Raw genomic sequence first — 12012 nt, 5'->3', positions numbered from 1 at the left:
GAACTCCAACAAATTTACAAGAACAAAACAAACAACCCCATCAAAAAGTGGGCAAAGGACATGAACAGACACTTCTCAAAAGAAGACATTTATGCAGCCAAAAGACACATGAAAAAATGCTCATCATCACTGGCCATCAGAGAAATGCAAATCAAAACCACAGTGAGATACCATCTCACACCAGTTAGAATGGCCATCATTAAAAAATCAGGAAACAACAGGTGCTGGAGAGGATGTGGAGAAATAGGAACACTTTTACACTGTTGGTGGGACTGTAAACTAGTTCAACCATTGTGGAAGTCAGTGTGGCGATCCCTCAGGGATCTAGAACTAGAAATACCATTTGACCCAGCCATCCCATTATTAGGTATATACCCAAGGGACTATAAATCATGCTGCTATAAAGACACATGCACACGTATGTTTACTGCGGCACTATTCACAATAGCAAAGACTTGGAACCAACCCAAATGTCCAACAGCGATAGACTGGATTAAGAAAATGTGGCACATATACACCATGGAATACTATGCAGCCATAAAAAATGATGAGTTCATGTCCTTTGTAGGGACATGGATGAAACTGGAAAACATCATTCTCAGTAAACTATCGCAAGGACAAAAAACCAAACACCGCATGTTCTCACTCATAGGTGGGAATTGAACAATGAGAACTCATGGACACAGGGAGGGGAACATCACACTCCGGGGACTGTTGTGGGGTTGGGGGAGGGGGGAGGGACAGCATTAGGAGATATACCTAATGCAAAATGACGAGTTAATGGGTGCAGGAAATCAGCATGTCACATGGATACATATGTAACAAACCTGCACATTGTGCACATATACCCTAAAACCTAAAGTATAATTAAAAAAAAAATAAAAAACCAGCCCTTATCTTCCATTTGATCACTCATATGTTTCCTAATCCCTTCCTCAAAATTTACTGTGCCTTCTTTCCTTTGTTAAAAAGGTAGATAAAGCCCCTTGGTATAACCACTTCTTTGAGTTTTACTTCTTTTCTGTGAACTCCCATGCATGCAAATATTAATAAAAATTGTGTGGCTTTTCTTCTGTTAAAAAAAAAAAAAACAAAAAAAAAATAAATAAAGTCTTTTCTATATTGTCAAAAAAAAAAAAAGAAAATGAAGTGACCATTAACTTGGATGTATAATATACTTAAAATGTTGGTTGGAATTGGCTTCTTTGAATTCAGTGCAATAAACTAATTTTATTCTATGACCTCTGCTGTGAAATGAGTTTTGATACCATACCAGCTTGATGAAGAAAAATAACTAAAGATATAAACTCCATCATTCTTATTGCCAGTCTCATCATATTTAGTTTGCTTCTTTGCTTTTCATATAATTCATCAATGTACAAAGGACAGATGAGTGATGCCTTTTATAAAATTAGAAAAACTATTAGATATATATTTCAAAATTGGTAAAAGTAAATTTTAAGTGTTCTCAACACAAAGAAATGATGTGAGGTGGCCTGATTCAATCAATCACTGTACAGTGTAAAGCATATCGTACCTAACATTGTATATAATTATTACTTGTTAATTAAAAATCAAATATTTTTAAAATCATTGTTATAAAGATTTATTATAGTACTTTATATCAAGATTCAAATAAATAACTATAATGGGTAGTATTATGTTTGATAACATAACCTATCTAGTTCTTTTATGTAGGGAACATGCATTTTTATGAAGCAGATTTAGTCCATGGGGAGAAAGCATGAGGCAGCAAGATCATTGTCAGAATCTGGATGAGATAGCCACTGAAAATAACTCATTCAATAATAGTATTATCTCAATAGGAACTTAATTGTTAATATTTTAAGTCTTTTAGCAATTCAGAATGTCATAATACAAGGCCTCCTCATTTTATATGTATGAGATCTTCAGAATACAATTCTGAAAATAAGATGATATCAATGGCTGTAGAAAAAAAAAAAAGATAAAAGCCAGGTATGGTGGGTCATGCCTGTAATCCTAGCACTTTGGGAGGCTGAGCCTGACGGATTACCTGAGGTCAGGAGTTTGGGACCAGCCTGGCCAACATGGTGAAACCTCGTCTCTACTAATCTCTACTAAAAATACAGAAATTAGCCGGGCCCAGTGGCAGGCTCCTCTAATTCCAGCTATTCAGGAGGCTGAGGCAGGAGAATTTCTTGAGCCCAGAAGGTGGAGTTTGCAGTGAGCCGAGATGGCACTACTGCACTCCAGCCTGGGCAACAGAGCAAGACTCCCTTTCAAAAAAAAAAAAAAAAAGGACATCTAGTAAGAAAATATAAAAACACATGCACCTTCTAGGTAGACGATGTAAATATGTAAATACAAGCACAATTATAAAAATTTTCCTGGGGCAAATAGAGGAAACTTAAGACTTGTAGTTAAGCTAACTCCACTATTCACTACAAGTATGAGAAAGATCAGACCATAACCAACGTATCACATTCAGGGAAAAATATATAACTCAATTTGGGCCAATGAGACCCAACAGACATTAGCTGAGGACTTTAGAAATGAAGGTTCATTTCTTTTCCTCAAAAGCTACCTAAAAAAAGATTCATTTTCTTGATGATAATGCATTGGAAAAAAGTGTAATAATGATAAAAACAAATGTTCGCCAGACCATTCGCTGTGTGCCTGGTGCTATCATATGTGCTGTTGATACAGGAACTCAGTCTTCACAGTCAGGTTGTGTATGAAGTGGGTGCTATTATTCTGCACATTTTACACTTGAGGAAACTTAGAATTCGTTAACTATAGTAAGACCTCACTTCATGTCGTTGATAGGCTCTCAGAAACTGCAACTTTAGGTGAAATGAGGTATAATGCAACCAGTGATTTTTCTCATCTATGTCGTAACAAAAAACATGAAAGGAAACAATGTTACTTGAGGATGGGGTGTACATTGTTTGGTTAAAGTAGCAGCTTCCAAGAACCTATCAGTGATGTGAAGGAAGGACTTACTATGATCCAAAATTGAGTGGCAAGGAAGTAGAGGTGGGATTTGATCCCTTAAGTCTTATTCCAGAGTCCGCATCCTTTACAGTTGTGCTGTAGTAATTCTCATCAAGTACTAGTACAACCATATATATCACGTGATGTTTCTCTACACTGGAAATCAAAAATATTCAAATACAGAATGCTATATTCCTGGACAGAATAACTCAATATTATTAGAATGCCATTTTATATTATTATATGCTTAATATAATATGGATAAGATAATCAAGAGTTTTCCTGCCCACCCCCCCAAAAACGTAGACTATGAAACTAATATACATAATCTTAAAAAGAAGAAATATGGCCTACTGGTTATTTAAAACTATCTTAAAACCACAATCACTGAGCAATATGATATCAGTGGAAGCATAAAGATAGATGAGTATATAAATTCTGGGAAGATGTGTGCTTATTCTAGGTAAGTAAAGACCAATAGCAATTTTTGTGCCATGGGGCAGTGGTCCAATATTGGTATAAAACCAGCTGCCATAGTTAGAGAGACTTTTCTAAGACTAGAAATGTATATGTATATGTATATGTATATGTATATGTATATGTATATGTATATGTATATGTATAGTCAAACTTTTAAGGACTGTGTGGGTGAAAACATCCCATAAGCAAAGTTAATTCTACCAACTACAGTAAGTGGCTGCTAGTGATGAGGCCAGAAAGCAGAAAGACATCTTATATTTTCATGGGGCATGGGATGAAGAACTCTTTGGGAGGAGGGATCCTGACCTCACAGTCATGATAGCTCAAATCAGAGGAACAGAGAAAATATTAAAGCTATGTCCCAGTTCCCGCCCAGCTCAATTCCAGCTAAGACTCAAAAGAAAAGTTCCTCAATACAGGTGCCTATGGGGGTAAAAAGGTATTTATTTCTGTCTCTACTGGTTTTTAAAATGTGCAATGTCTGCCATAAAATAAAATATTTATCAGGCAGGTGAACAAGCAAGAAAATGTAACCTATAGTCATAAAAAGAAACCACCCATATAGGGAGATGTATAGAAGGCTCAGCTATTGAAATTACCAGAAAAGAACTTTAAAATAACCCGTCTAAAAGTTAGATAACAAGCGTGAACAGAGGACTTTCAGCAGAGAGAAGTAACATAAAAATGAACCAAATGGAAATTTTAAAAATCATAAAGTAGAGAGCAACAATTCAGCCCGTAGGCTTAAAAACACAATGTATCAGCAGAGGAAAGAGTCAAAAGCATAGCACAAATTATCCAATATGAAACACAACGTGAAAAAAATAGAAAAGGGAAAAACAGAAACAGTCTGAAGTTTGTTCAACAATATCAAGTGTTTCAATATTTGCTCTATGGGAGTTCCAAAATGAGAGGAAAAAAAGAATAGTCCAGAAGCAATATTTAGGAAATAATAGCTGAAGATTTCACAAAATTAACAAAATACATCAGGACACAGAGACAGGAGAACAAATAAACATTTTAAAACCCTACAATTTACTACATTGTAGTCAAGCTGCTGAAAACCAAAGATAAAGACAACATATTTAAACTAGCCAGATACAATAGGGTAATTCCATTCAATGAAACAGAAATAAGAATATTTATCATCAGAAATTACAAAACCTAGGAGACAATAGCATGAAGTTTTTAAAGTGCTGAAAAGGAAGCGTATAACTAGAATTCTATAACCAGTGAAATTATCTTCTAAAACTAAAAGTGAAAAAATATATTTCATAAAAAGATGAAATAATTCATCCTCATGAAATATGCACTATAATAAATACTAAACGAAGTTAGGTCTGAAGAGAAATGATTCCAGAAGACTAATTTTGAAAGAAGAAATGAAGAGCCAAAGTAATAATAAATACATGTAAAAATGCTTTCTAAGAATTTCATTAAGAGATGATTGATTCTCTTAAGAAAATATAGCACGCCTGTAATCCCAGCACTTTGGGAGGCCTAGGTGGGTGGATTAACTGAGATCAGGAGTTTGAGACCAGCCTGACCAAAATGGTGAAACCCTATCTCTATTAAATACAAAAAATTAGCCGGGCATGGTGGTGCATGCATGTAATCCCAGCTACTTGGGAGGCTGAGGTAGGAGAATTGCTTGAATCCCGGAGGCAGAGGTTGTAGTGAGCCAAGATTGTGCCACTGCACTCCAGCCTGGGCAATAAGAGGGAAACTTCATCTCAAAAAAGAAAGAAAAAGAAAGGAAAGAAAGAAAGGAAGGAAGGAAGGAGAAAGAAGGAAGGAAGGAAAGAAGGAAGGAAGGAAGGAAAGAGAAAATATAGTAGGAAAATATTGTATGGCTTATAATATAACTAGAAGAAAAATATATGCCAATCTTCACAGAAAGAGTGAGAGGGGTTAAATGGAGGATGGTTTTTGTGCAATTCTTACATTATTTGTAAAATGGTAAACTATCAATTCAAGGTATACTGTGATGAACTCAGGATTCAATATATATAATATATATTTATAACATATATTGATGGATAGATTGTAAAATAATCTACTAAAGGTACTGTCGGGAAACATCAAACTAAGAATTTGTGGGCAATAAAGCACATCATTGTAAACAAACAAAATTTAAAGAGATACAGGGCTAATAAGCAAATAATACAATTTTTTAAAGTGATGTACTCACAAGATCGTACCCTTTCCAGCCATTCCAGGGACAAACTGGGATGTCATTGGTCCCAACAGTTACCTGAGAAGGGAGTTTGGAGATCATAATTGGTTTGAGATCACCAGTGCCGAAGATCTTATAAAGCTCCAAAATTCTTTGATCATAGGGGTCAATTCAATTCTAAAATTCCTGGGTTTAGAAATCAAGATACTTGCTTTATACTTCCCAATGAAACACACCAAAAAGTTATGGATTCCAACCCAAAGGAGCTAGCTGGACTGCCCAAGCCGTATATTATGTCCAGGCATGAATTGGTGAGCGCTGCTGCTAGCCACAGAGAATACATATTTTAATATCTAGCATCAATAATCTCTGAAAAAAGAATTCAAGGAAATAGAGCTAACAATGCAATAGAGAAAATAAAATGAAATATGAAAAGTTTCCAACAAATTCTAAAAAGATAGAAACAGAGAAAAGAAGAAAGAACATATGGAAGAGAAAACGAGTTGTGAGGTGGTTGATGTAAACAAGTCACTACAGTAACTACATTAATGTTATAGTAGATTCTCTGATGACCTCTATGTTCCCTGCTTTCTGGTGTTCATGCCCTGGTATGATCCTCCCACCCCTTTCTTGAGTGTGGGAGACCTATAAATTGCTCCTAATGAATATGCAAAGATGATGAGTTTCCACTCCCATCATTATGTTATGTTACACAAAAACCCACCTTGTTATTGTTAGCACACTTGCTCTACAGACTCTCTCTCCCTAGCTAGGTTTGAAGACTAAGTGGCCATATTGGGAGGCTCACTTGTTAAGGAGCCGATAGAAACCGCTAGGAGCTAGAGCAACCTTCAGTCAACAACCAGTAAAAAGCCACAACCCTCATTCCTGTAACTACAAGTAAACAAATTCTGCAAACACCTTGAGAAAGCTCAGAAGTGGATTCTTTCCCAACTGGGCCTCCAGATGAGAACACAACATTGCTGACACCTTGACTGCAACCTTGTAAAGCCCTCAGCAGAAGACCAGACTAAGCCATGCACAAACTCCTCATACACAGATAACAAATACGTGTTGTCTTAAGCTACTAGTTTGTGGTAATTTGTTAGGCAGCAATATATTACTAATATGTGTACGTGGATAAACATTTCAGTTAAAAGGTAGAGATTGTCAGGTTGCATTTAAAAGAAAAAGGTCCTTTGTAGGGACATGGAGGAAGCTGGAAACCATCATTCTCAGCAAACTATCGCAAGGACGAAAAACCAAACACCGCATGTTCTCAGTCGTAGATGGGAATTGAACAATGAGAACACATGGATGCAGGAAGGGGAACATCACACACCAGGGCCTGTTGTGGGGTGGGGGAAGGGGGAGGGATAGCATTAGGAGATATACCTAATGTTAAATGACAAGTTAATGGGTGCAGCACACCAACATGGCACATGTACACATATGTAACAAACCTGCACATCGTGCACATTTACCCTAGAACTTACAGTATAATAATAAAAAAAGGCTGTTTACAAGACATGCACTTTAACTAGAAAGAGGGAGATATGTTGAAAGTAAAAAGACGAAAAAAATGCAAAAACTAATCGTAAGGGAAATCTAATAATAAGAAAACCAGTGTGACTATGTTAGTATCAGATAAAGTAGACTTCAAGATAAAGACTATTACTCAAAATGATAATTTTATAATGTCAAAAAGGTCAATCTATAAAGGAGACATGATAATAAAAGTTTTTGTACATTTAGTGACATAGCCTAAAAATACTAAAACAAAAAATTGAGAAAACAGAAAAGCATATAAATACATCTCTAATAATAATTGAAGAAAAAAGTTGATTCTGTTTGAGTAATTGCTACAAGTAGACAAAAAATATATACATATGTAAAAGATTTGGACATCTGTATTAACGAGTTTGGACTAACTGATGCTTATAGAACGCTACTCTCAAAGATAACAGAATAAACATTAATTTCAGGCACATATAGAGTAGTAAAAAAATGAGCTAAGACTTAATACATTTTAAATATTTAAGTTTTGTATAATCTGATCTCTGATCACAATGAAATTAAACTAGAAATCAATAGTCAAAAGACAATCAAAAAATATCTCAGATGCTTGTAAATTAGGCAACACACTTCTAAAACCCTATGGGCCAACACACACACAAAAACCCGTGTATGAATGTTCAGAGCAGCATTATTTATGGCAGTCAAGAAAGGAAATCCCCAAATGTCTGCCAGTTGAAGAATAAAGAAAATATGAGCTATCTATATACAATGCAATATTATTTGGCAATAAAAATGAAGTACTGATAGATGCTACAACATGAATGAACCTCAAAAACATTGTGCTAAGTGAAAGAAGCCAGTCGCAAAACAGTGCATATTGTATGATTACATTAATATAAAATGTCCAGAATAGACAAATCCACAGAAACAGAAAGAGATTAGCAGTTGCCAGCATTTGCAGGAAAGAAGGAATAGGAAATGACTGCTAATTGGGACAAGATTTCTTTTGGGGGTGATGAAAATATTCTGAAATTCGATTTAATGATGGTTGTATTTCTGGGCATTTTATACCAAAAAGGATTAATTTTATTATGAGTAAAATATATCTTAATAAAGCTATTGTTGTTTTATTCACAATTAAAATTATTAAATATTTTGAATTGAAAAGTAAAAAAGGCAAAGCACTTTAGAATGTATGGGATGACATTAAGTCAGTGCTTAAAAACAAATATATAGATTTAAATGCACATATTTAAGAAAGGAAACATTTAAAATAATTTATCTAAGCTTCCACCTCAAGAAGAAACAAAACAGATTCAATCAAAGACAGGAAATAAAAAAAGAACAAATAAAATTAAACAGAAAACAGACAAATAATAGCAACATGAACAAAACTAAATGTAGGTTCTTACATAAATTGATAAACTTGATAAATTTCTAGCCAAACATCAATAAAAAGACAAAAAGCACAGATTAACAATACTAAAGAAAGAGGGACGTAACTACATGCATTATAAAAGGTTAATAAAGGAATATTATAAAACAAATGTATGCCAACAAATTCAACAATGCAGATGAAAGAAATAAACTCCCTGAAAAACACAACTTACCAAAATGGACACAAAAATTTAGTATGCAAGTGTAGTTAATATTAAAACATCTTTGTGTAATGGAATCTATTTAAAAACTAAAAATAAAAATAGAAGAAATAATAAGGGAAAGACTGATCAACTTGCCTACCTGAATAGTAATGATGCCTGTAACAATCTATGCCAGATATTTATCATTTCTGATACTTTTCATTATTTCTTGAAGATCTGAGTTTTCATTTGGCAATATTTCCCTTCACCCTAAAGAACTTAGTTTGGCACTTCTTGTAGTGTGTATTAAAGGAAAATTTTCCTTAGTGTTATTTTATCTGAAAATATTATATTTTACCTTGTATTATATAAAAATAAAAATAGTTTTGTTTTTCCTGGGTATAGAATGCTGGGTTAACAGTTATAATCAATCCATTTGTCTCGTGTGTGTGTGTGTGTGTGTGTGTGTACATATACATGTATATCATTGGAATTTAATAAACAGTATGCTTAATTGTATTCATTTGATCTTATTTCATGGCTTAATTTGTAGTTTCCCTTTTTCATTAAAAAAAGTGTATCGAGTCTCCACTATGTGCCAAGATTTTCCAGAATCTTAAGATATATCAGAGAACAAACAGGGCAAAAATATCTGCCCTTGTAGAACTTACATTCTAGTGGTTGCCAATCACTCTATTTTCCCCTTTTAAATTAGTATGTTCTCTTCTATTATTTCATTCCTTTAGTAGTGAAATTACTTTCCCCATCATTTGTAATCATACACAGAGTTCTCCGTTATTATGTGAAAACACAATGCTGCCTATTTGTGTAATGGAGAACCACCAAGATGCTCCTTATAAACCACAATTTAACCCCATACAATAAGATGATGCCTTACAATATTCTTTCTTACTCCACCTCATCTTCTCTACTGTTGATGAGATCTGAAATACTTTTACATCTTCTCCTCCACCTTAACCCAACTCCTAAGTCTCCCCAAGATAGTTCAATTTGTTCTAGACTATCATAATAATCTCCCTTTCATTACAATCCATTTTCTTCAATTACTGATAGCTTGAATTCTCAGCTGTGAATTACCTGTCTTTTCACTGATGTGTTTGTTTCTCAAGTATTTTTCTCAAGTGGTTTAGTTGAAATCAACATCTAACCACACATACCTATCTTTCTTTTAATAGATATACTTTTTTTGATATTATCCTTTTCTCTCAGCAATCTGCAAGTGGAATTTACTGTCATTTACTTTTCAATAGTTCAAAAACATGTCTGATTCCATTTGAATTATTTTTAGGAGCTCACATTTTCTATCTGGAAGTTTCCATATATTTTTCTCTTTATCCTTAAGAGGTCAAGAATTCTGTTAGCATATATCTTTCTCATTACTACTTCAAGAAGCTTAATGCAGTTTTTCATTCTGTACAAGCCCATCTTTCTCCAGATAATGGAAGCATCCTTCAGTCATTAAGATAGTTATTGTGTATCTCCCATTACACAGTTTCCTTTGTGTAAAACGTTTCCTTTTCACCTTCTAAAACTCTTGTGACTTAGATGCTAAGTTTCTGAAATGGATCCTCCAGATTTCATAGCTTTCCCTTCAAATTTTCTCTTTTTTCATATTTTTGGTCTGTACTTTGAGATAATATTCTTTCGTTCACCTTTTCAGGCCACTAGTTTCAGTCTTAACAATAATCATTCCATATTTCAACTCACCTACTGAATTTTCCACCCATTGGGTATAATAGATATGGTTCTGGTGATGGGTACACTAAAAACCCACATTTCACCACTATGCAATATATCCATGTAACACAACTATACTTGTACCCCTAAATGAATAAAAATAGATTTTTAAAAATTAAATTTTTATTCTAGAAAGTCTTATTTTGTACTGAGCTGCAATCATTGCAGTTGTTTTTATTTTTTACCATATTGTTGTCATATATTATTGTTTGAAACCTCAGCTGTCTCCATCAGAGATTATTTGTTGGTTGGTGAGTTGGTTGGTGAATTTGTTGATTGGTTTTTGCCTGGTGATGGCTCTATTTAACCTCCCCTTGCTGGCTGCTTGGATTCCAAGTATGTGTGATTATGATGTTTTCCTGTGATCTCTTTAGGAATCACCTTTGGTTACTGAAGCATCCTAAGTGGAAGAACTCTCAGAAGAAATGGAAGTTAAATCACTATCTTCTTCTGTGGCTAAACCTATAATAGTAAGAGGGCAGGAGGAAAATTCCTGACTATGACCTGGATTTCTCCTACTCTCTTAGCCTCTGGAGTAGGGATAACTCAATTCAACTTTTCTGCTCTGACTTGTATGTTGAAGGCCAAGGAAACAAGGCCCATGCACGCATGTGTGCGCGCACCCCCCCAACACACACACACACACACACACTGAGGTTCAATGTTTTCCCAATTCCCCAGCAGTTCACATATTTCTATAGACCAAGTCCTTTCCAATATCCCCACAATCTTTTTTCAGAGGCTTTCTTACCATGATCTCACCAAGCCCATGGCAGGAAAGCCCTTCACAAGTTTCTTCCTAAGGATTCCTTAACCTGCAGAACTAAAGACTTCTGTCCGATCTGGGAATCTACTGCCTTTCTCAGCCATTTGGACAGGTGAGCCAGAGGTATTCTTGTTTAGAATGAAGAGAAAGTATGATGCTTTCTCCAAACATTTCCAGAATCCCTGTCCTTTATCTAAGTTCTTTCCTTATAATTTGCATTAAGATTTGTCAATATATAGCTTAAAATGATATAAAATTTATCTTAATAATTCTTCATTACTGGGGAAGTCATCAATTCAATATATACAATTTTTTTCTGTGTTCCTTTTATAAATTGCCTTCTCTTGTCTATAGTTCAATTTTCTGCTATCTATGAAATCAAAGAAAAATGCAACAAAATACATAATTAAATGCTAAGTGCTTTCAATGCTGTAGAAAATTATCTTAAGATGTCTCAATCTTCCCTGGGGGAAGCAGACAAATGCCTGCATAATTGAGACTACGTGTGGCTTCTCACTTCTTTCTAGAAATGAGCAAAAAGCAAGACAGTGTTATAGACTTTGAATGGGTCAATGTCAACACTAATTTTTTAGAGTATTTGTAAGAAGATCAGAACCACTGATACAAGTAACCAGAGAAAGGGATATTTTCGCCTGAGTTTTTATAAGTATAACTGTAAAACAAACAAGAGTTATGGTCAAACAAATGACCATAAACAAGCAAAATTCCACTAAATAAAAGGAGAAATCAGCAAAGAT

General features: G+C 34.5%; 1 long non-coding RNA gene across 2 annotated transcripts in view; it reads right to left on the bottom strand.

Annotated features, from left to right (window-relative positions):
- Window positions 1–5653: 5653 nt before the first annotated feature.
- Window positions 5654–12012, bottom strand: part of LOC131384621 (uncharacterized) — a 265923-nt gene continuing 259564 nt past the window's right edge. For both annotated transcript variants that reach the window (XR_009215657.1, XR_009215662.1), the window contains exon 8: window positions 5654–5710. This is a non-coding gene — a long non-coding RNA (uncharacterized LOC131384621). The remainder of the gene's footprint in view (window positions 5711–12012) is intronic.

This window comes from Hylobates moloch, unplaced genomic scaffold, assembly GCF_009828535.3.
Source record: "Hylobates moloch isolate HMO894 unplaced genomic scaffold, HMol_V3 SCAFFOLD_1, whole genome shotgun sequence".
In the NCBI taxonomy this organism is placed as follows: Eukaryota; Metazoa; Chordata; class Mammalia; order Primates; family Hylobatidae; genus Hylobates; species Hylobates moloch.
Note: the sequence above shows the minus strand (reverse complement) of the source record. Positions and strands in the feature narration are given on the sequence as shown.